This window comes from Papio anubis, chromosome 12, assembly GCF_008728515.1.
Source record: "Papio anubis isolate 15944 chromosome 12, Panubis1.0, whole genome shotgun sequence".
NCBI classification, from domain to species: Eukaryota; Metazoa; Chordata; class Mammalia; order Primates; family Cercopithecidae; genus Papio; species Papio anubis.
In genome coordinates, this window is record NC_044987.1 from 115,183,241 (window position 1) to 115,208,512 (window position 25,272).

General features: G+C 50.3%; 1 long non-coding RNA gene across 1 annotated transcript in view; it reads right to left on the reverse strand.

Moving 5' to 3' along the window:
* Positions 1-493: 493 nt before the first annotated feature.
* LOC103877417 overlaps positions 494-25,272 on the reverse strand; it is a 32,782-nt gene continuing 8,003 nt past the window's right edge. Inside the window, exons 3-5 of the long non-coding RNA XR_002516936.1 lie at positions 21,364-21,534; positions 5,425-5,534; positions 494-854 (exon numbers count right to left, since the gene is read on the reverse strand). This is a non-coding gene — a long non-coding RNA (uncharacterized LOC103877417). The remainder of the gene's footprint in view (positions 855-5,424; positions 5,535-21,363; positions 21,535-25,272) is intronic.

A 25,272-nucleotide genomic window follows, 5' to 3' on the forward strand; every position in this document is an offset into this window, starting at 1 on the left:
CCAAGGCTCCCTGTAGTCAGCCCACAGGACTAAAAAGGGTCCTAACCCATCTTCTGTCTCTAAATAGCTGGGCATGAAGGATTTATCTTATCTAGAGAGAACTCTCTGTGAAAGGCCAACTAAATCCCATTTCCTATCCCAAGACATGCAGCCCCGTTGTTGGGAGCCCAGGGGACTGCCCACCACATGAACTTCAGGAGGCAGCACATGCCTCCAGGAAGCCGGGGCAGTGGAGGGGTGGAAGAGGCTCCCTCTGAGCCTCTGCACTTCCTCCCACGCCTCAGATGAGCTCAGGTGGGTGCTGTGCCCTGTGTCACCCAGACGAACTCTTCCCTAGCAGGGCGGGGCCAGTCACATTTCCGGCCCAGAATATTCTCCAGGCTCTGTTGGATGGCGGCTGTGAGGGAAACGAGAAGTGTACAGGGCTCTGCTGACTGGGAAAAAGAGAGGAGATTAACCCAGAACAAATGGTGTGGCCAAACTACAAACACTATGGAACCCAAAAGCAGTCTTTTGCATCAGAAAGAACAAAGGCTTCTTGGAAGAGGTGGGTCTGCAGCTGGGCTGGAAGAGCAGGAGGATGTGAGTAGAACAGAGGAGGAGGTGTTTCAGGGAAGGAAAGTGGGCTCAGACACCAGGGAAGAGGAGTGAAGCCAGGAGCGGGGTGGAAGGCGTCCCTGTTTCCACTAAAGCCGATGCCTCTTCATTCAGCCAGTCACACCGTAGGCATTTTTTGAGTCCTGCCTAGGTGCCAGCGAGAACTGGTAACTATACAAGATTCTGAGACACAGGAGAGCTGGGGGACGTAGCCAGACGGCCTTATCAAGGATGAACGGAGAGTCCTATTTTTATACCTAAAAACAAAACAACCAAGTGCAGGGTGGGAAAAACAACAGTAAGTGCCATTAAGATTTATATTCTGGCCCGGTGCGGTGGCTCAAGCCTGTAATCCCAGCACTTTGGGAGGCCGAGACGGGTGGATCACGAGGTCAGGAGATCGAGACCATCCTGGCGAACACGGTGAAACCCTGTCTCTACTAAAAAATACAAAAAACTAGCCGGGTGAGTTGGTGGGCACCTGTAAGCCCAGCTACTCGGGAGGCTGAGGCAGGAGAATGGCGTAAACCTGGGAGGCGGAGCTTGCAGTGAGCCGAGATCCGGCCACTGCACTCCAGCCTGGGCGACAGAGCGAGACTCCGTCTCAAAAAAAAAAAAAAAAAGATTTATATTCTATCTTGGAATATTTTCCAATATATATATTTTTTGAGATGGAGTTTCGCTCATGTCGCCCAGGCTGGAGTGCAGTGGCGTGATCTCAACTTACTCCAACCTCTGGCTCCCAGGGTTCAAGTTATTCTCCTGTCTCAGCCTCCCGAGTAGCAGGGATTACAGGCACCCACCACCACACCCGGTTAATTTTTTGTATTCTTAGTAGAGACAGGGTTTCACCATGTTCGCCAGGCTGGTCTCGAACTCCTGACCTCAGATAATCCACCCATCTTGGCCTCCCAAAGTGCTGGGATTACAGGTGTGAGCCACTGTTCCCCGCTCCATTTTTTTTAATAGTGAATACATATTATTTTTACAATCAGAACAAAAAGTTACAAAACAATTTAGGTTTTTTCAGTGACTTAAAGTTCAACAGGTCAACAGGAAAATGGGGAAGTCCCTTCCCCCACCACCCAAAAAAGAGCTAATGATGGCTGAGCGTGGTGGCTCAAAGCTGTAATCCCAAAACTCTCAGAAGCCAAGGCAGGAGGATCGCTTGAGCCCAGGAGTTAGAGGCAAGCCTGGGCAACGTAGGGAGCTCCCGTCTCTACAAAAAAAAAAAATTACAATTAGGCGGGGTGTGGTGGCTCATGCCTGTAATCCCAGCACTTTGGGAGGCTGAGGCGGGTGGATCTCCTGAGGTCAGGAGTTCCAGACCAGCCTGGCCAACATGGCAAAACTCTGTCTCTACGAAAAATACAGAAATCTGCCGGGCGTGGTGGCGCACTCCTGTAATCCCAGCTACTCAGGAGGCTGAGGCAGGAGAATCGCTTGAACCTGGAGACAGAGGTTGCAGTGAGCTGAGATCGAGCCACTGCACTCTAGTCAGGGTGACAGAGCAAGACTCTGTCTCCGAAAAAAAAAAAAAAAAAAAAGCTGGGCATGGTAGCATGTTCCTCTAGTCTCAGCTACTCCCAGGGCTAAGGTGGGAAAATCGCTTGAGCCTGGGTGGTCAAGACTGCAGTAAACCGAGATTGCACCACTGCATTCCAGCCTGGGTGACAGAGCGAGACCCTATCTCCCAGAAAAAAAGAAGAGCTAATGTGATTTTGGACAATATCAGAAGTGTGGCACCAACAGCCAAGGCTGCCTCCCTCTGCTTGGTCAGGCACCCATCAGTGGTGCAGGGGAAGAGCAGGGCCTCACATCAGGAGCCTGGTCTGAGCCTAGCCCCTCTGTCACTGTCTGCGCGATCCCGGGCGAGTGACCACCTCTGTTTCCTCATCTATAAAATGAGGTGGGCTCCTAAATCCAAAAGTTCCAGTTCCTCTCTACTCTAAAGACTCCATAAAAACCCTTTTTTTTTTTTTTTTGACAGAGTCTCACTCGCTCTTGTCACCCAGGCTGGAATGCAATGGCACAATCTCGGCTCACTGCAACCTCTGCCTCCCAGGTTCAAGCGATTCTCCTGCCTCAGCCTCCTGAGTAGATGGGATTATAGGCTCCCGCCACCATGCCCAGCTAATTTTTGTACTTTTAGTAGAGATGGGGTTTTGTTATGTTGGCCAGGGTGGTCTCGAACTCCTGACCTCAGGTGATCTGCCCGCCTTGGCCTCCCAAAGTGCTGGGATTACAGGCATGAGCCACCATGCCGGGCCTCATAAAAACTCTTGAAGGCACTTGCTGGCAAACTGGCAGAGGTGAGAAGGCTAAAGGCTGGGAGGTTGCCCTGCAGGAGGGTCCAAGGGCGGGGAGGCCAAGAGAGCGGTGCAGGCAGTGGGAGACTCTTCCAAGCGCCCCAAGCCCCAGCTGCTGGGAAGGGCTGCAGGGCTGCTGGCCTGGCTGGGGGTCATGTGCTGGGACTCACTAAAGGGACCTAATTCTGGCGCTGCAGGTGGGACACAGCCACAAAATCCTCTACGGTCAAAGTACGCTGGCCGTGACTTCCAGGCCTGCTCATCAGATCCAAGAAGGTAGAGCTAGGGAGAAAACGCTGGTGAGCCGAGTGGGATGGAAAAAACAGCTGAGCGCACAGCAAGACCTGCAGCAAGGCGGCTCCCTGAGCTGAACCTGGACTCGCTGTGGGCAGGGGCTCCCCTCTCACCCTCTCACTGTTCTCTGGGTCCACTCCCTCGGGCGATGGCAGCCACCTGACCCAGGATGTCCCACTCTTTTCACAGCCAAAGCTCTCCTCCTGAGCTCTGGAGTCTCTTTGGCTCCTGCTCTCCCACCTTAGGCTCCAGGGCCTGGCTCTTTCAGTCCCTGCAACCAACCAGTCAGCTCCCAGTTCACCACCCTCCCCCAACACCCCAGCTCTCCCCTGCGGAGGTGGCATGGGGACAGCGGGGGCGGCAGGCAGGCTGCATGTGGGGGCTCAGGCACCTCACCCCTGTGGCGCCCATGCTGGGGGTAGGTTGACTCAAGTGTGGAGATCGGGGTCTTGGGCAAGGCCGCTCCCTTGTAACTTAGATCTTCCAGGTTGTGTTTCCTGATTGTAAGAGCTGGGTGTCAGTGCCTGATTTCCTCCATTCCTCACTCTGTCTCTCTGTGAAATGATTCCATATAGTCCTACTTTGATCAATCTTTTAAAATAGAATAAAGGCCAGGCATGGTGGCTCACACCTGTAATCCCAGCCTTTTGGGAGGCCAAGGCGGGCAAATCACGAGGTCAGGAGATCCAGACCATCCTGGCTAACATGGTGAAACTGCGTATCTACTAAAAATACAAAAAAAAATTGGTCGGGCACAGTGGCTCACGCCTGTAATCTCAGCACTTTGGGAGGCCAAGGCGGGCGGATTACGAGGTCAGGAGATTGAGACCATCCTGGCTAACATGGTGAAACCCTGTCTCTACTAAAAAAAATACAAAAAAATAGCCAGGCATGGTGGTGGGCGCCTGTAGTCCCAGCTACTCGGGAGGCTGAGGCAGGAGAATGGTGTGAACCTGGGAGGCGGAGCTTGCAGTGAGCCAAGATCGCGCCACTGCACTCCAGCCTGGGCAACAGAGCAAGATTCCGTCTCAAAAAAACAAAAACAAAAACAAAAAAAATTAGCCAGGCGTGGTGGCACGTGCCTGTAGTCCCAGCTACTCGGGAGGATGAGGTAGGAGAATCACTTGAACCCAGGAAGCAGAGGTTGTAGTAAGCCGAGATCACACCACTGCACTCCAGTCTGGGTGACAGAGCAAGACTCTGTCTCAAAAAATAAAATAAATAAATAAAAATAAAATAAAACAGAGTAAAACACAAAGAAAACAGGTCATTTAAAATGTGCTCAGAGGCCGCGTGCAGTGGCTCACGCTTGTAATCCCAGCACTTTGGGAGGCGGAGGCGGAAGGATCACCTGAGATCAGGGGTTCAAGACCAGCGTGGCCAACATGGTGAAACCCCGTCTCTATTAAAAACACAAAAATTAGCCAGGCATGGTGGCATGCGCCTGTAATCCCAGCTACTCGGGAGGCTGAGGCAGAGAATCGCTTAAACCCCGGAGGCGGAGGTGCAGTGAGCCGAGATTGTGCCACCGCACTCCAGCCTGGGCAACAGTGTGAGACTCCATCTCAAAAAAGAAAAAAAAAAAAAAAGACCAAGAGTTCTTGGGGCAAGATTTGGCTTTGGGGGCAGAAGTAAATAGTCCTGTAATAGCAGCTAATCATGACTTGCACTACCTGAGCTCCTACTACGCGTCAGGCCGAAGCCGCTGACATCATCTCTAGTCCCCAAAACAACCCTAGGAGGTAGCTATTATTGCTGCTATTTTTAGGCAAAAAAACTGAGGCTCAGGGAAATTAACGATCTTGCTCAAGGTCATATGGTGAGCAAGTGATGAAGCTGGGCTCTGACCTGACGCCTGCTAGACTCTAAAGTTTGGGTCCTCAAGTCCTTCCCATTCAGTTCTTCATTTTGTCTCCAAACACTCAGTCTCTGCACCCACTCTGTGCCAGGGGCAGTGCTCAGGTTTTGAGGATGCCTAAGATGACCTCTGTCCAGAAGGTCACCTTCGAGTTGGGGAAACAAACACGGCCCAGTCCAGGCAGCGGAAGAGGAGGGTGAGAAGTGCAGACTGGAGGGGGCCAGGTTGCCCCAGGATGCAGAGACTCCACCACCACAGACTCCACCCTCCAGCAGGAATCTCTTAAGCTCCCGAATGTACACCCCACATCAAGACAGTTGAGAAAAGACAAAGGAGGAAGAAATACTAACCTGGGTGGGCACCTACCTGCCGTCTGTCTGGCATACTGCACATGGCATCTCATTTAATCTTCCAGCAACCCTGAGAGGCTGGCACTGTTACTGTCACTGTCACTTTCTAGACAAGGGCAGTCAAACCTAAAGAAGTTAAGAAACAGCCATGGTCAGCCCACGTTCCCTGCAGAGCAGAGCGTCCCGGCAGCCTGGGCTTTCTCTAGAGCATGCCACTGTCTTCCCAAGAATGTGTGGAAGTAGAAGGAAAGAGAGTGGGGACACCCCGAAGCCCGACTGCAGGGAACTAAACCCAAGACCCGGAGGGAGACCACAGGTGCCCAGAGCTGGCCCCGCCACACCCTGCCAGGTGTGTTTGCTCCTGCTAATGTCTCAGCCATAGCTGTCTCTTAAATGTCCCAGACCTGGAGGAAGGGTGAGATGGAAATGCAGGAAGGAAGATGCTGGGGGATCCGGAGTGAGCGAGGACATTCCAAACCCACAGGAGCTCTGGAAGGAACTCCCAACGTCCGCCCCCGCCATGCCCTAACTCCTCCCTGCAGTTCCAATTTTCCAAAGTAATGATCTTGGTGGGTAAGAAACTCATCCTGTCCTCACCGCCTCAGCCTTGGCAGGGCTAGTCCAGCCGGCTCCCTCCGCCTCTTCCCCTTGAGGACTCTAGGCAGGTAACAGGCCTGAGCGCCTCCCTCCCCAGGCACAGCGAACAGACGAGACCAGGACTGGAAGGACTTGCGTCCCTGTCACCAGTTGCACAAATGAAGCTGCCAGCGATAATAACAGGGCAAGGGCGCGCTCACCAGCTCTCAGGCCTTGCTAGAGCACGGGCCCTGGAGGAGTGGGGTTCCCTGCGTGCCAGACTGGTGCCTCCTGCCCTCCCCAACCAGCGCTCTCTCCTCTGACTCAAACGCCCCCTAGGCGTTTGCTCCCCTTCACTCCCTTCCTGGGAGTTCTAAGAGGTTCCTGCCAGGGTTCTCTGAAGCCTTGAGTAGGGACCTCTGTGGGGCCACCACAGCCCTCAGGCCACAGCCCTGTAAGGGAGGCGGTGGGTGCTGGAGTCAGGGCAGAGGGGCTGCTGAGAGCTGCCCTGGCTAAGGTTCGTGCCCAGGTGAGGAGGAAGCATTCCCTAAGAAAGCCAGGAGCCCTCTAAGAAGTTTGATTTGCTTGGGGTTTGAAATTTCAGCCTTAATATAAAGAGTTCCTACATATCTGTAAGAAAAATAAAATGCGGCCGGGTGTAGTGGCTCACACTTGTAATCCCAGCACTTTGGGAGGCCAAGGAGGGTGGATCACCTGAGGTCGGGAGAACATGGAGAAACCCCGTCTCTACTAAAAATACAAAAAATTAGCTGAGCGTGGTGGCACATGCCTGTAATCCCAGCTATTCGGGAGGCTGAGGCAGCAGAATTGCCTTAACTCGGGAGGCAGAGGTTATGGAGAGCCAAGATCGCACCATTGTACTCCAGCCTGGGCAACCAAAGCGAAACTCCGTCTAAGAAAGAAAGAAAAGAAAGAAAAAGGAAGGAAGGAATGAAGGAAGGAAGGAAGGAAGGAAGGAAGGAAGGAAGGAAGGAAGGGAGGGAGGGAAGGAGGGAGGGAGGGAGGGAGGGAGGGAGGGAGGGAGGAGGCAGGCAGGCAGAAAGGCAGGAGGGAGGGAGGCAGGCATGGTGGCTCACGCCTGTAATCCCAGCACTTTGGTAGGCAGAGGCAGGCAGATCACTTGAGCCCAGGAGTTCGAGACCAGCATGGCTAACAAGGCAAAACCCTGTCTCTACTAAAAAAAAAAAACCCACAAAAAATTAGCCGGGAGTGGTGATGTGCACCTCTAATCCCAGCTACACAGGAGGCTAAGGCACAAGAATTGCTTGAACACCCAAGAGGTGCATGTTGCAGTGAGCCAAGATTGCACCACTGCACTCCACCCTGGGAAATAGAGCAAGACTCCATCTCAAAAAATAAAAATAAAATAGAAAATAAAAAAAATAAAATGTGTACCATGGGAAGCTGGCAAACAGTATGGATTAACTATTCATAAAAGAGCTTCAAATGATAACAATTATATGAAAAAAGTTTTGGGAGGCTGAGACGGGCGGATCACGAGGTCAGGAGATCGAGACCATCCTGGTTAACATGGTGAAACCCCGTCTCTACTAAAAAAATAAAATAAAATAAAATAATAAAAAAAACTAGCGGGTGAGGTGGCAGACGCCTGTAGTCCCAGCCACTCGGGAGGCTGAGGCAGGAGAATGGCGTAAACCCAGGAGGCGGAACTTGCAGTGAGCCGAGATCCGACCACTGCACTCCAGCCTGGGTGACAGAGCAAGACTCCGTCTCAAAAAAAAAAAAAAAAGAAAAAAAGAAAAAATTCAACTTCATTCATAATCCAAGGAATAAAAATGAAAATTAGGTATGTTTTACCTATAAACAAGTCTATCAAGGCCCAGTGTCATGGCTCACGCTTGTAATCCAGCACTTTGGGAGGCCGAGGCAGGCGGATCATGAGGTCAGGAGTTCGAGACCACCCTGACCAACATGGTGAAACCCCATCTCTACTAAAAATACAAAAACTAGCCAGGTGTAGTGGCATGGGCCTATAATCCCAGCTACTCAGGAGGCTGAGGCAGGAAAATCGCTTGAACCCGGGAGGCAGAGGTTGCAGTGATTCAAGATCATGCCATTGCACTCCACCTAGGCAACAGAGCTAGAGACTGTCTCAAAAAAAAAAAAGCCTATCATAAAACTAGTTTTAATATTGAAAAAGTAGAAACAATCTAAATATTTAACCTGAGTACATTAAAAATTATAATGAAATAAGCTATGTTATAATGAAATAAGCTATGTGTGGTGGCTCACGCCTGTAATCCCAGCACTCTGGGAGGGCGAGGCAGGCGGATCACTTGAGGTCACGAGTTCAAGATCAGCCTGGCGAACATGGTGAAACCCTCTCTCTACCAAAAAATACAAAAAAATTAGCCGGGCGTGGTTGTGTGCTCCTGTAGTCCCAGCTACTTGGGACACAAGAATCACTTGAACCTGGGAGACAGAGGTTGCAGTGAGCTGAGATCACACCACTGCACCCTAGCCTGGGCAACAGAGTGAGACCCTGTCTCAAAAAAACAAACAAAAAAAACTATAATGAAATATGTGTAGCTCTTAAATATGATGACATAAAAATATTTCAGGAAAATGCTTACAATATATTAAATTTAAAAGCAGGTTCCAGCTGGGCATAGTGGCTCACGCCTGTAATCCCAGCACTTTGGGAGGCCAAGGCAGGCGGAACACGAGGTCAGGAGATCAAGACCATCCTGGCTAACACAGTGAAACCCCATCTCTACTAAAAAAAATACAAACAATTAGTCAGGTGTGGTGGCGGGCACCTGTAGTCCCAGCTACTCGAGAGGCTGAGGCAGGAGAATGGCGTGAACCCGGGAGGCGGAGCTTGCAGTGAGCCAAGATAGTGTCGCTGCACTCCAGCCTGGGCGACAGAGCAAGACTCAGTCTCAAAAAAAAAAAAAAAAGCAGGTTCCAAAAGAGTATTATGGGGTAGGCACACTTGTCATTTTTATAAACATAAGTCAGTCCACATGTCGGTAGTAAAAATCATGGAATAGTAAACACTACAGTGTTTACAATCTTAAATTCTTGTTCAATGGCAGAATTATGACTTTTCTTTTGTTTTTCTATATTTTGTACTTTTTTCTACAATGTTCCCATACTGCTTTTGTAATGAAAGAGTCCTTCAGGAAGGCAATGTTGGAATAACTGGCTGCACAAGGCTGTTCTTCACTGAACAGTGAAAATTCTTGCCAACTTAGGCCAGCTGCGGCGGCTCACGCCTGTAATCCCAGCACTTTGGGAGGCCAAGGCAGGTGGATCACTTGAGGTCAGGAGTTTGAGACCAGCCTGGCCAACACGGCGAAACCCCATCTCTACTAAAAATACAAAAAAATTAGCAGGGCGTGGTGGCCGGCGCCTGTAGTCCCAGCTACTCAGGAGGCCGAGGCAGGAGAATCGCTTGAACCTGGGAGGCAGAGGTTGCAGTGAGCTGGGTTTGCGCCACCGCCCTCCAGCCTGGGTGACAGAGTGAGACCATGTCTCAAAAAAAAAAAGAAACAAAAAATTGCCCATTTGATGGTTATAGAAATGGGCTGGGATGGCAATGGCTGTGAGGAAGGCCAAGGGGATAAACTGCTCCAGATCCAGGAATCCCGAATTTGATGTTACCATGAAATCTTTTTTTTTTTTTTTTTTTTTTTGAGACGGAGTCTCACTGTGTCTCCCAGGCTGGAGTGCAGTGGCTCGATCTCGGCTCACTGCAAGCTCCGCCCCCCGGGTTCACGCCATTCTCCCGCCTCAGCCTCCCAAGTAGCTGGGACTACAGGCGCCCGCTACCGCGCCCGGCTAGTTTTCTGTATTTTTAGTAGAGACGGGGTTTCACCATGTTAGCCAGGATAGTCTCGATCTCCTGACCTTGTGATCCACCCGCCTCGGCCTCCCAAAGTGCTGGGATTACAGGCTTGAGCCACCGCGCCCGGCCTTTACCATGAAATCTAAATGTGTAGAAAGCACAAAGAATCTGGAGTCCCCAGACACTGAATTTGAATCCTACAGCTGCTTTGAGGAAGATGCCTTAGCTTTCTGAGACTCACTGTCCATAAAGTGGAAGTAAGAGCAATGTAGGATGATGGTGAAGATTAAATAAGATAATGAGTTGCTTTGTGAAGCAGAAAGCTCTAAACTAATGCTGGATGCAGCAGATAATAATATCTATGTCTGGTTTAGCTTTGGCAAGCTGGACAGCGGCTGCTGTGGTTGAATTTGCCCTGCCTGACTGCTGAGAACACTGGGCATGTTGCGCGTGAGAGACAATTTTCCCATAGGGTTCAGGGCAAACTCTTTAATTTTCTGGTCCATAGTACTATAGAATATAAAAATAAACTAGCTGGGCATGGCAGCTCATGCCTGTAATCCCACCAACTGGGGAGGCTGAGGCAGGAGAATCACATGAGCTCAGGAGTTTGAGACCAACATTGTGAGATCTTGTTTCTGCAAAAAGTTTAAAAATTAGCCAGATACAGTGGTAGGGCCTATAGTCCCAGCTCCTTGGGAGGCTGAGGTGGGAGGATCACTCGAGCCCAGGAGTTTGAGGTTATAGTGAGCGATGATGACACCATTGCATGTCAGCCTGTGTGAACAGAACGAGACTCTATCCCAGAATTTTTTTTTTTTTTTTTGAGACAGATTCCTACTCTTGCCCAGGTGGAGTGCAGTGGCAGGATCTCGGTTCACTGCAACCTCTGCCTCCCAGGTTCAAGCAACTCTCCTCCCTCAGCCTCCCGAGTAACTGGGATTACAGGCATGCGCAACCATGCCTGGGTAATTTTTTTTGTATTTGTAGAGATGGGGTTTCACCATATTGGCCAGGCTGGTCTCGAACTCCTGACCTTGTGATCCACCTGCCTCAGCCTCCCCAAGTGCTGGGATTACAGGTGTGAGCCACTGCATCCAGCCTAAAAAAATTTTTTTTCATTAAAAAAATTAAATAAACTTATTCAGAGCTCAGAGGAAGGTGTTTGGTGACCTGCTGACTACTCTTTGAGGAGTGAATATATGGCCCCTGATGAGAACCCCTGGTTAGTCGTGTGCTGAGCACTGGGAAGGAGAGAAAATGGCATAAAATGCAGACACCTGTTACCTCCTTCGCCTATACCTGCTTACTGATGTTTTGGCGAAATGCTTGGGAGCTGAGTTGGGTGGACCAAGGATGCCAGAGCTTGTCATCTAAGGAGGCTGGGAGAGGCTGGGTAGTGGTTCTGGTTAGATGGGTCTCCACCCTGCACGAGATAGATGGGCAGGCTCATGAATCATGAGCCCCTCGTGTTCATAACCCATTAACTAGTTTGTCGCAGCACCACTCTTGACTTTCCCACAATATGGGCCCAGACATTCTCAGAGGGTACCATGTTCTTCAGTCCACCCAGATGAAATGGATTTACAAATCCAATGATGAGCTTTCTGAGTATTGACTGTGTTTGGAGATTCGTTCTTGACTGTGCCACTCCAAGTCCTTCAAATGAAAGACAACGTTCGCCCTTTTTATTCCTTCCTTTTCTGCTCCTTCTAGGATACCCCTCGCCACGTTTTCTGTTTTACCTCCTTTTCTTTCAAGGAATCATTTTAATTGTTCTTCCTCTCCTTGTTCCTCAGTTTCCCTCGCCTTCTCCTCATGTCCTCCTCTCTCTGCCTCTGGATCCAGCCAGCGTCTTCCTCTGTGCTCTTCATGTCACAGGCACCTGTCACCAGGAGCCACTGATGCCAGGCTGTCCTGAGCCAACACACAGGGAGGACTGTGTGATGAGGGAGTGCAGCTGGCAAGACAGCCATTCAGCAGCAGAATGGGGGCTGCCCTTGCCACCTAGGCCATCCAGGCTGGGGCTCCTGAGCTGCATGGTCCTCCCTTCATCACTCACCCCTTCTCTGCCAGCCCTCCTCCCCTGCCCTCCCTCCACAGGAGCCCTTGGATTTATCCACACCTGCTGGTGCCGACATGCCCTAGACTGAAAGCGCCGCTCCAGGTGTGGTTTCGCCTGGTGAATGGAGAGGCACGGGGCAGCTCTGTGTCCAGAGGTGGAAGAGGCTGTTCAGGGCCAGCCTTGCGCTTGGGTTCAGCCAGCGCGGCTGCCCCCATCCATGCCAGGCCGTTCTGTTGATCCCCGCTATCGAGCGGAGCGTCAGGACAGGAGCTTTTGCTGTCTCCTTCCTGCCTCAGAACCCCACCCACTGTGTTTTTTCTCATCTGAATCTCATTTTGAAATCTCCAGCCCAAGGGGTTTCCCAACACCTCCCAGTTTTGAATCAACTCGCTGATGCCAGCACTCCCAGATGAGGAATAGAGATGTGAGGTGTGACCTGGCCTGGCACTGCGCCCCGAAGACACTCCTGTGCCTGCAACAGTCATCCGACTGGTGGCATCTGGACAAACCAACCTAGTTCCCTCCTTAGCTTCCATGAAGGAGAAAAACAAGTGGGTACAAGCTGAGGACAAGGCTGGGAGTGGAACTGTAGGAACAAGGACTGGCCAGATGGGGACACCAAGGCAGCCACGCTCCTCCCCTGGAGCCACAGCTGCAGGTCTGGCCTACACCAGGTGGTTCTCTTGGGCAGCCAAAGAATTCTCTGCCCCCACCAGTGTCTCGGTGGAAACCATGCCCAGTCTCTCTCGGGGCCACCCCACAGGAATATGCCTTTAGTTCCCCACCTATGGCTTCATGGGGAAGACTTCCGGCAGCAGGGGCCCAGACACGGCAGCAGAGTCTAGAGCAAACACAGAGAACTGGGTCAGTCTTCCTCTTTGTCCTACTGCAGCCTCGGGGTCCGGTCATTCTCCGAATGGGGCTGAAGGACAGCAATAGAGCCAGAATGGCAGCCTGGGTCTGTGCATCATGTTCTCGCCAACAAAACATCCCACCTTGGATTTTATTTTTAAAATCTATTCAAAGCTTCGGTTCTGCATCCAATTCCCAGAGAGCCCATCCCCTCATCCAAATGCGCAGAGTGGCATGCCAGCACTGAGCCACCTCTGGAGGGTCGGCACCCTCTCACAGGGGTGAACACCGCAGACTGTAACTGAGCCTCTCGCTGCTCCTCTGATTTGAGGAGCAAGCACACCTGATACCACAGCAAGCACTTGTTCTTGGCACTTGGTGTCACTCTTGCTTCATCTTGGCTCAGCTTACACTCTTCAACAGACTGGTGGCGATCACCACAGAGAACTCTCTTCTTCCCTCTCAGCGCCACATGCACACACATGCACACTCACACAAGTATACTCACATATGCGCACAATTGCACACACACGCACACAATTGCACACACACGCACACAATTGCACACACATGCACTCACACACGCACTCACATACGCGTGCACACGCACACTTGCACACACGCACATTCACACAAGTGCACAATTGCACACACGCACACTCCACATGCACACTCACACACACACACACGCCCGCCAGGGCAGGAGCCTGGCTCTCCAGGAGACAGGGCAAGTGTCCAGACAGAAGGATGAGCGCCATGTTGTGGCACAGGAGGGCCCCATGGCGGATGGTGGGGAGGAAGGGCCATGTGGACAGGCAGGGTGGGGTTGGGAGGGGGTCCTCATCTTTCCTGAGCAGGGCCCTGGGTGGAACCAAGTCTTCTGCGATTGCTCATTGTTGACTTCATCAGCATATTCTTAAAACTCGAAATTGCTCAGAAGATAATCTAACAGCACAAACATGCACACATAAACAGTAAGAGTCCGTTGGCATCAAATTGGCAAAGTGTGGTGGCAGAAGCACAGGAAGGATCCATTCCAGGTGTGGGGCTTGCTGCCCCTCCCTCTTCAATGCGCTGGCTACCAAGCCTTTGCCAGTCCCCAGTGCAACAGTTCACAGACTTTTTTTCTGCTAAGAACGGCTTTTGGCAACCCCAAAAATGTGATGTGCCCTTTCGGTGGATAGAATTAATTGGCGTAATAGAACGTGTCCTCCTCTCAGGCTTCAGCGCTGCTGCCTCTTCGCAGCTTCTCTCAGCCTCAGTTCTGTCACTTTTCCTCACTCAGACAACAACAGGTTCCTCCTAGCGAGGCGGTAATAAGCTCCCACTGGACTTTGGGGTCCTCTAGAATCACCTGCAAACTCCGCTCCTCCCTCCCAACGTTGTCTCTAGAAGATTCCTTTGTCCTCGAGGCTCTCCTTTCAGTGAAGGACCCTCATGGGGACACAGTGCCTCCTCTGGGACACACAGCCATAATATTCTTCTCATAAGAAATCCAACTCCTTGACCGGGCACAGTGGCTCACGCCTATAATCCCAGCACTTTGGGAGGTCAAGGCAGGTGGATCACCTGAGGTCAGGAGTTTGAGACCAGCCTGACCCAACATGGTGAAACCCCATCTCTACTAAAAATACAAAAATTAGCTGGGCATGGGGGTGCGTGCCTATAATCCCAGCGACTCGGGAGGCTGAGGCAGAAGAATCACTTGAACCCGGGAGGCGGAGGTTGCAGTGAGCAGAGATCATACCACTGCCCTCCAGCCTGGGCAAAAGAGCAAGACTCCATCTCAAAAAAAAAAAAAAAAAGAAAGAAAAGAAAACTCCTCTGCTACCCATGAGGGAAGGTGACTCAGGATGAAAGAGAAGTTTGACAATCCCTAAATATCACCAGCTTAAGAAGAGCCATTACCCAAGAAGTCAGTGTGGAAAGGGCTGCCGGCCTCAGCCACAGCTGTCCTCTACCCACACTGCCGCCTGCCGCAGGCCACAGCACTGTCAGCCGAAAAAGCCCAATGACATCTGGGTTACAGGGCTTGAGGCTGCCCTGATTTCTAGCCAACAGCTGGGCAGTCCTCAGCAAGAGCTCTCCTGGGAACGGGTCGGGGAGATTCCCTGTGCCCTGTCATTCTGACATCTCCCTGCACAAGGGAGCGGGTTAACCATGTCCTTGCCACCTCATCTTTGAAAACATCTCATAAAAGCGCATCAGAGAAAACAGTCTTTTCATCCCACCTATCATTAGTTCCCAGAACAGGGGCTGGGGGTAGGCAGCCTCCCTGAGAGTTTGCGGGATGAGGCAACACTGGCGCCTGAACTACCATTTAGCCTATTTCTGGAGATAAGCCTGTTGATGTCAAAGTCAGGAATGACCAACTCCAGCCAACAGCGTCCTGTGGAACTGGGTCTGCGGCATCTCCTTTCTCCCAGGCACCGTCCCCAGGGCAGGAGACAGGAACCCTAGATCGTGGGGGTTTGTGAACTGACCTAGGTAAATAATAACAAGTCGGGCTGCGCTCTCCTTGAGGTAGTTCAAAGTACTTTATCACCATTACCTCAGTGATCTCACCAACATCCAAGGAAGGAAGGAAAGAAAAAAGGCAGAAGCTTTCTCATTTCATAAAACAAAAGTGAATGAGGGATGGGCGCAGTGGCTCACACATGTGATCCCAGCACTTTGGGAGGCCGAGGCGGGTGGATCAGCTGACGTCAGGAGTTCAAGACCAGCCTGACCAATATGATGAAACACCGTCTGTACTAAAAATACAAAAACTTAGCCAGGCGTGGTGGTGGGCACATGTAATTCCAGTTACCCAGGAGGCTGAGACAGGAGAATTACTTGAACCTGGGAGGCGGAGGTTGCATTGAGCCAAGATCTCACCACTGCACTCCAGCCTGGGCAACAGAGCAAGACTCCATCTCAAAAAAAAAAAAAAAAAAAAAACCAACAACAAAAAAGTGAATGGGGAGTGGGAGCTTTTAGGTGAACCAGCTCCTATTCACTCACGGTCAGTGAAGAACAGGTATCTCAAATATACACAATAATACTAATGGGGAGGGGGGAGGGCACACAAATGAACTCCAAAGCCCTGACTGGCCCATAGCCAGAAAAAAACAAAAAAATTCCCGATTTGGGTAGAGGAGTCCTCAACTGGGAGTTTGACAGTTCAGACTGATTTCAAAAGACGGGCTGAATTTCACTCCTCTGTGCTGGAAAGGGTATCAAACCATAAATTCCCCCTGCCCTGACTTCACCAAACTGTAAACAACAGAGACGCGCACCTCAGTAATTAGAAGAAAAAGCTAAGTGGCTTGTCAGCTAAGTGGCTTGAGTAGGCATAGGTGTGGCTGGAAGCATTCTGTGTATTTTCTCTACAGCCAAATGTATAAATAGTCAGAAATACTAGTTTAATAAGGTTATAAATTTGGAGTGACTCTTTACATCTGACAGTGAGGTCTGGGGTTCAACTATTTCACCTCTGAAATCAAAGGGGCTGCTATGGAGTATTCATCTCTGACCACTTCTTTTTTTTTGAGATGGCGTTTCGCTCTTGTTGCCCAGGCTGGAGTGCAGTGGCGCAATCTCAGCTCACTGCAACCTCTGTCTCCTGGGTTCAAGCAATTCTCCTGCCTCCGCCTCCTGAGTAGCTGGGATTACAGGCGCCCACCACCACGCCTGGCTAATTTTTTGTATTTTTAGTAGAGATGGGGTTTCATCATGTTGGCCAGTCTGGTCTTGAACTCCTGACCTCAGGTGATCCACCCACCTCGGCCTCCCAAAGTGCTGGGATTACAGGCGTGAGCCACCACGCCCGGCCCATCTCTGACCAATTCTTCCAGAATGTTCCCCAGGTTTCTTCCTCACACTTTATGATTCTATTTTACTGACACAAACAATTTGCCCTCCAATGTTTTGTGGAGGGGATAACAACTCTGGGTATTCAAAGATGTTTTCTGACATCTTATCTCTTTCCTTCCCTTCTTGGTCTGCCCTGGACTACCTGAAATGCCTCCTAAACGCGTGCTTCCCTTACCAATGTTCATGAGACGGGTACTTGTCCTGGTTAACTCCTACAAATTCACAAGATTCTCTAATGCTCAAGTTCAAAGCACTTGCATCTCTAGGTAATCATTGTTTGCTATAATGGTCTTTAGTTTTTTCTATCTACAATGTTTCTTTTTCTTTTTTTTTTTTTTTTGAGATGGAGTCTTGCTCTGTCGCCCAGGCTGGAGTGCAGTGGCCGGATCTCAGCTCACTGCAAGCTCCACCTCCCGGGTTTACGCCATTCTCCTGCCTCAGCCTCCCGAGTAGCTGGGACTACAGGCGCCCACCACCTCGCCCGGCTAGTTTTTTGTATTTTTTAGTGGAGACGGGGTTTCACCGTGTTAGCCAGGATGGTCTCGATCTCCTGACCTCATGATCCACCTTCCTCGGCCTCCCAAAGTGCTGGGATTACATGCTTGAGCCACCGCGCCCGGCCTTACAATGTTTCTAAACGTTAATTTAATTGAACTTAAAAGCGACTGTGCATAATGTGCCGCAACTTGGCACTCAGCTCATGTAAACAGTGTGTTGCTGACAGGGTAGGTCTAGTGCAGGAAATAACCCCGTCAGCAGCGCTGTCCCACATAGGACTACAAATCCATGACAGCCTCAGGGTTCCCCAAGAGTCACAATGGGTGATGTCATTCTTCTGGGGCTTGGCTAGGCCATGGCTGGGTCTAGAGGCACTGTCTCTTCCCAGTCCGTTTTTAGAACTAATATTTGCAGTGCTACTTCCACATTTCCCTCTATTTCTGATTCATGCCAGCCTGGGGCCTGAGACAGAATAAGCCTGCAGCTGAACACATTGTTACCACTTTTTTTCCAGAACCTTAGGAAAACGTTGTTAATATCCAGGGCTATGAGTGACCTTGCCGTCCCACATCACGGAACTGTTTATTAAACAGACGGATGGACAACCTTATAATTAGGTCAACTACGTATACTCCGATTCAAGCCCTTGGTTCCATTCCTTTTCTCTCTAAGATTAGGGAATTTCTCAATGACCAATAACGCACAAATGCACCCCCCTCACATCCCGAGGGAGATTGCTCAGCCTACAGCCACCCTGTGAAGATCCCATGACTTCTGGCATCTGCCCCAATAACCCAAGTCTCTTATCTGTGAGCTTTGGTTTGTCAGACCCTGTTGTTCGCATTAGTCTTCCTGTGCCTGTGAGGACAGAACCCGGACAAAGTGGGAGTCCCGATCCTGCGTATGCTGGTTGAATAGGTAAACACCCTCAGATAAGGAGGCCTTGGGAAAACCATTGTGACGTCCTAAGAATGCAAGGTGTAAAAGTTCCGATCCCACTCTCCCACCCCTAAACCAGTTGAGACACAGACCTGCCCTTCCCCAGGTTGACTTGGCCTGAGTAGATAGCATCTGCAATCTACACTCGCTCCCTCCCTCCCAAGTGAATCAGTCCCCAACTGGTTACCTCCCCAGGCTCCTTGGAGACAACGCCAAGTACAGCCTAAGGGGTGACGGCTCCATTTCAGGAGCCTGGCATCTCCGAGAGTGCCACCCCAATCCTCCGCTTTGGGCAGGTGCATGGGGAGGACTCAGGAAAGAGGTGTTCTGCCATGGACCAGTCCAGGTCCAAAAAGTCTCGAGAAGTGCCCGGGAGCCAGGAGAAGAGCCGAGAGATGAAAGGAGACGCCTGAGGTGCCGCAGCCCAGGTCTGAGCCGGGCTAGAAACCGCGTGACAAAACAACGATGCGTTCTTAGCCGTGATGGAACTCCCAGATTAGCTCAGCTTTCTTCCTTTTGTTTTGTTTTGTTTTGTTTTATTCATCTCTGTAGCATCTGTTTTCCTCTGGGCATGTGACACTTCCACTTTTTCCCTTCTTTGGTCCTCTTCCAGAGGTTCTGTTCTATGCTGGATTAGGTCAGGAGTGATGGATTGTTCTTATACACACGGGATATGGTGGATGAATGTGTTGATCTGACACTCATTGAGAGTTCTAAACAGGGAATGATAGCAGTGACAAGTGGCGAAAGACACAGCCCTTGCCTCTCGAGCTTCTGTGGGACCCAGCAAGCTGGTGGGGCGCACCCAGCTTTATGCATCTGCCCTCAGGAGAGCTGCACAAGCTCCAATTTTTCTACTTTTATTTTTATTTATTTATTTTTTGAGATGGAGTCTCACTCTGTTATCCAGGCTAGAGTACAGTGGCACGATCTCTGCCCTCCAAGTTCAAGCGATTCTCCTGCCTCAGCCTCCCAAGTAGCTGGGATTACAGGTGCCTGCCACTGCGCCCAGCTAATTTCTGTATTTTTAGTAGAGACAGGGTTTCACCATCTTGGCCAGGCTGGTCTTGAACTCCCGACCTCGTGATCCACCCTCCTTGGCCTCCAAAAGTGTTGGAATTATAGGCGTGAGCCACCGCGCCCAGTCTCAGGCTCCGATTTTTCTAAATGGAAGCCTCATCTCTTACTGACCCACTGGGTAACAGAACCCTTGATTTTTTTTTTTTTTTTTTTTTTTTTTTTGAGACGGAGTTTCACTTTTGTTGCCCAGGCTGGAGTGCAATGGCACGATCTCAGCTCACTGCAACCTCCGCCTCATGGGTTCAAGCGATTCTCCTGCCTCAGCCTTCCTGAGTAGCTGGAATTACAGGCATGCGCCACCACATTCAGCTAATTTTGTATTTTTAGTAGAGATGGGGTTTCTCCATGTTGGTCAGGCTGGTCTCGAACTCCCGACCTCAGGTGATCTGCTCACCTTGGCCTCCCAAAGTGCTGGGATTACAGGCATAAGCCACCACACCCGGGCAGAACCCTTGATTTTTATGTAAGACCGATCTCTTGGCCTGGCGCAGTGGCTCACGCCTATAATCCCAGCACTTTGGGAGCCCAAGGCAGGCAGATCATCAGTTCAGGAGATTGAGACCATCCTGGCCAACATGGTGAAGCCCTGTCTCTACTAAAAATACAAAAATTAGCTGGGTGTGGTGGCATGCACCTGTAAACTCAGCTACTTGGAAGGCTGAGGCAGGAGAATGGTTTGAACCCGGGAGGCAGAGATTGCACAGTGAGCCAAAATCACGCCACTCCACTCCAGCCTGGCAACAGAGTGAGACTCTGTCTCAAAAAAAAAAAAAAAAAAAAAAACCGATCTCCCGCTGGTAACGACTGGTTAATTAGTCTCTGGTTTTCTGTCCTCCTTCTACTCAAATGCTCCAGAAGAGCTCTGTATTTAAATACGTCCAAGTATGAATCTCTGGTCAAGTGAAAACTATTTCTAGAAAACGAGTAAGTCTTCCCAAATTCATCTGCCTCAGCTAGGACGGGCATAAATCACTTTTTCTTGAATTGGTCTGCATTGCATATCCCCCATTTCCTTTTCATCTTTTTGTTTTTTTTAATTGCCAAACAAGATGTATGCCACCCAAGCCACAAAATGGTAGACAACCAATTTCTGTCCTGCTACATCCAAAATTCTCTAAGGTTCTACAAATACGAGCAATGATCACTAAATGACTTGTGCTGTAAGGGAAGAAGAGGAACTGGAAATATTCTGGCTAGTGCCAGGAGCTCTGGGGACCCCAGCTCTGCCTGGCTGCCTGGGTCCAGTCATTCCCAAGGAGATAATGTCTATGGCTGCTGACAGGTCTCTCTGGTGACCATACTTTCAGAACTGGAAATTGGTGGTGGCCTGATATGTAGCCTGACAAAGGGCCAGTGTGTCTCTGTCCCAGAAATTGAGATAGTCCCAGAAATCTGAGGCCACATGGTTACCCGCAGGACAGTTCTGACACCATTTAGCTCATTAAAGCAGATGTTCAAACTCTCCAAACCCACCTATCTACTCACAATTTGCATCCCCCCAACCCCCATCAGTCTCCTTTTTTTAAAAAAAGAGATATGTTAAGCCAGGCATGGTGGCTCAGGCCTGTAATTCCAGCACTTTGGGAAGCTGAGGCAGGAGGATCACTTGAGACCAGGAATTTGAGACCAACCTGGGCAACACAGCAAGACCCTGTGTCTACAAAAAATCAAAATAAAAAAATGAGCCAGTGATGCGTGCCTGTGGTCCCAGCTACTCGGGAGGCTGAGATGGGAGGATTGCTGGAGCCCAGGAGGATGAGGCTGCAGTAAGCTGTGATTGTAACACTGAACTCCAGCCTGGGCAACAGAGCCAGACCCTGTCTCCAAAAAAAGAAAGCAAAAAGAGAGACAGAAATGCTAGCAGTAAAAACAAACAAAAAAACCTAACTTAAAGCCTGCACATTCCCCGCAGGGGGTTGTTTATGGCCCTGTATCCAGCTGGCTCTTCCTAGATTCAAAAGTAATTATTCCAAAAGAATGCTTTATGGTTAAAATTAAACCACAGTCCAAACGCTATTAGAACCAAGACTTTGAACAAATGCCAAAGAGGACAGTTATGAACATCTTGACAAAAAAAGAGATCCACCAGAAGGAAGAAATCTAAAACAAAAAAATTAAGTAAAATGTTGAAACCTGTTCAACCACCCTACTATAGTTAGTACGCACTTTTTAACCACATTAGGAAAGCGAAACTCGTCGTGGGTGGGGTGGAAACGCTGCCAGGTCATCCTGTCTAAAGAAACTCGGGTTGCGCCTACCTGAGGGACGTGCGGGCGCGGCTCGGCCCCCACGAGGCGCCCCGACACCCCGCCGGCCGCGCGGCTCCCGCAGGCACAGCGCCCGCCCCGGCGAGCACCAGTGCATCACCCCGGTGACGTGGGTCACCTGCCCTGATGCGTTATTCCGCCGCTTGATGAAGAAACCAGCATCTAGGAAAACACAGAGGCGCCCATTAGCGTGCACGAAAATGCCCGAGGGAGCTGAGAGCTGGCGAAGTCACGAGTGCCGGGCTCCGGGCGGGAGGTGGGGGCAGGGCGGCGGGGCAGGGCCGGGGCGGGAGCGGCGATCCGAGGCCGGATCAGCAGCGCCCCCTCCTGGAACGCCGGGAGCGCCGCGCGCTCGGGTGCCGCTCTCCTTCCAGCCCGGCGCGCCGCTGCCCCCTATCGGACAAACGCTTTGACCGTTGGCTAAAGCAAGTATCAGACGTCAGCTCCTCCAGGTGGCAAGCACGCCTGGCCAAGCCTCAGTTTCTACATCTCTCAAATGGGCGCGATGGCAACACCAGCTACCCTTGCACACCTCAGAGGGTGACCAGGAACAAATGAAGGAAGAGCCGCTGTTTCTCCCTGGGCTGGCCTCACTGCTTAGGCCCGCCTCGCTGCTTAGGCCCTAACAAAATCCAAGCCGCCTCCCTGAGGTCATCTTTCTCCCCCTTGTCTGAACTAGGAGCAGTTATAAAACCACAGTCATGTTGTTCTAAGAGTGGCGTCTCTCTAAAAGTAGCTTCAGTAACTACACAAATGTATTTAGCATGATTTTCAAAACATTTTTTCTTATAAGCATGTATCATAATTTAAATTAGTTTTCTGGCAATTAGCCATTCACTGTCTAAATCCCCCACCACACTGTGAGTCCTGGGGATGCAGGGACCTCCCTGCCACTGTCACTGTTGTGTCTCCAGAATCTGCCTAGCATAGTGCCTCCCACACAGTAGGTGCTCAATAAATCACTGTTGGAAAAACACATGGATGAAGCCTAGGAGCTGGAGGCTAGCCAGAAACAGAAAGGACAAAGTCAGATATGGGGGGAAATAGTATTTCCAGAATGGTAACTCAAGTTAATATTAAAAATGAGGCCAAAGGCCGGGTGCGGTGGCTCATTTCTGTAATCCTAGCACTTTGTGAGGCCGACGTGGGTGAATCACTTGAGGCCCCAGGAGTTCAAGACCAGTGGGGCCAAAACGGTAAAACCCTGTCTCTATTAAAAATAGAAAAAATTGGCCAGGCGCGGTGGCTCAAGCCTGTAATCCCAGCACTTTGGGAGGCTGAGACGGGTGGATCACGAGGTCAGGAGATCGAGACCATCCTGGCTAATGCGGTGAAACCCTGTCTCTACTAAAAAAAAATACAAAAAATCCAGCTGGTGGCGAGGTGGCGGGCGCCTGTAGTCCCAGCTACTGGAGGCCGAGGCAGGAGAACATGCAAAACACGGAAGGCAGAGCTTGCAGTGAGCTGGAGATCCCGCCCCACTGCACTCCAGCCTGGTGACAGAGCTTGGTATTCGCCTCAAAAAAAAAAAAAAAAAAGAAAAAGAAAAAATTAACTGGGCGTGGTGGTGCAGGCATCTGTAATCCCAGCTACTGAGGAGACTGAGGCATGAGAATCTCTTCGTGCCTCCCTTCATGGGAGGCACAGGTTGCAGTGAGCCGAGATTGCACCACTGCACTCCTGCCTGGTGACAGAGTGAGACTCTGTGTCAAAAAATAAAATTAAAAAAGGCCAGACACAGTGACTCACGCCTATAATACCAGCACTGGAGGAAGCCAAGGTAGGAGGATCACTTGAACCCAGGAGTTCAAGACCAGCCTGGGCAACAAGGTGAAACCACATCTCTGCAAAAAATACAAAAATTAGCCAGGCACTGTGGCGCATGTCTGTAGTGTCAGCTATTTGGGAGGCTGAGGTGGGAGGATTGCTTGAGCCCAGGAGGTGGAAGCCGCAGTGAACCATGATCACACCACTGCACTCCAGCCTGGGTGACAGAGTGAGATCCTGTCTCTAAATAATAATACACACAATTTTTGAGACGGAGTCTCAGCTTCTGTAGCCCAGGCTGGAGTGCAGTGGCCGGTTCTCAGCTCACTGCCCGGCCTGGTTTACGCCATTCTCCTGCCTCAGCCTTCCCGAGTAGCTGGGACTACAGGTGCCCGCCACCGCTACCTCGCTAGTTTTTGTATTTTTAGTAGAGACGGGTCACCTGTTCGCCAGATGGTCTCGATCTCCTGACCTCGTGATTCGCCCGTCTCGGCCTCCCAAAGTGCTGGGATTACAGGCTTGAGCCACCGCGCCCGGCCAATAATAATAATAATTAATAAAATAAAATAAAATAAAAATGAAAGGCCAGGCACAGTGGTGAGTGCCTATAATCCCAGCTACTCAGGAGACAGGTTGGAGGCTCACTTGAGCCCAGGTGTTCTAATCCAGCTTGGGGAATGTAGCCATCTCTATTTTAAAAAGAAAAAAGAAAGAAAAGGTGGGGATGATGAAAAAGGTTTTTAAATAGAAAGACGTGGTGGTTGCACAACATTGTGAATGCATCAAATGCCACTGAATGGTACGCTATAAAATGATTAATTATATGTTATATGCATTTCACCTCAATAAAAAAAATGAAAGGGCAGAATTGTAATACAATCATTATGATCCTTCCTGATTTAGACACTGCAAATACTTGATGAAGTCAACATAAAGAGATAACTTTTATAGAGTGTTCTACAGTTGACATAAATGTTTCATATAAATGATTTCATTTGTCCCTCCCAACAAGCCCATGAACTTGCAGACGAGGAAAACAGGATTGCAGATCAGTGGCTTCCTTCCAACAGGTAGGGCACACTCCCACTCGGGGGCTCGGCCCTTGAGGCTCCCCGCTATGAAAAGACTTCCTCCAAACCACAGCTTCCCCCTGCCCTCTTGCTGGGCTCTGCTTCAAGAGTCACCAGAAGGGCCTTCCTCAAAGAGCGGCCCTCCTCCCCACCGTCATTCTCTCTCCCTTACCCGGCTTGAGTTTTTCTTTAAAATTCTTCAGACATATTATATTGACATTATTTCTTTTTGTCTCCTTCCATCATAATGTAAGCACCAAGAGAACAGGGCTATTTGTGAGTTTTGTTCTCTGTTATAATCCTGACATCTGGAATGGTACCTGACAAATAATAGGTGCTTAATAAATACTGTTAAATGAATGCATTTGTTAATTGGCCAGATCTTTTGAGGAGCCAAGGCTTTTTAGGTCACATCACAAAAACGAAATTACAATGTGATGGAGATAAAATACCAGTTGTGAGAGGCCTGTAACGAAGCGCTACCCAGTTCACTGATTATTCCCTGCGTGTGCTCCCCTTATCCCCCAGGGAGGCACCTGTCTATTGTATCCCTGGCTTCCAGCACGGTGCTAGACACCTAGTATTAGGCACTGGTCTGCATCAGTAAGAAACAATGGATTCTGAGCAACATAGACAAGAACAGAACTGGCCACAATGCACGTCCCAGTCCCACCCTAGGTGTGCACATGGCAGGGAACGGGGAGTCTCTGAGGATCAGAAGAAGGAGGAAGGAGGACATGCAGGACAGGGGTCAGAGTCCAGGGAGCAGCAGAGCATGGCCTTGTGAGCCCCACGTGATCTGTGTAGAAATGGCTACCAAGACCAAGCTGATCTGCCATGCAAACCTTGCACGATTACTTCTTGTTCCCAGGAGAGAGCTTGCAGGGCTAGCATCTCATGAGTGGGGTTGGTGTGGTCTGACAGGATGGATGACCCCTGTGCTATGGACAGTGAGCCTCTGAGAGGCAGTGGCCACTCCATAATACTGTCCAGTGGCCTCTGAGAAATTCCTGGCCAGCAGTGGCCGCCTTCCTCCAGTTCCTGAGCCAGGCAGCCAGGTGTG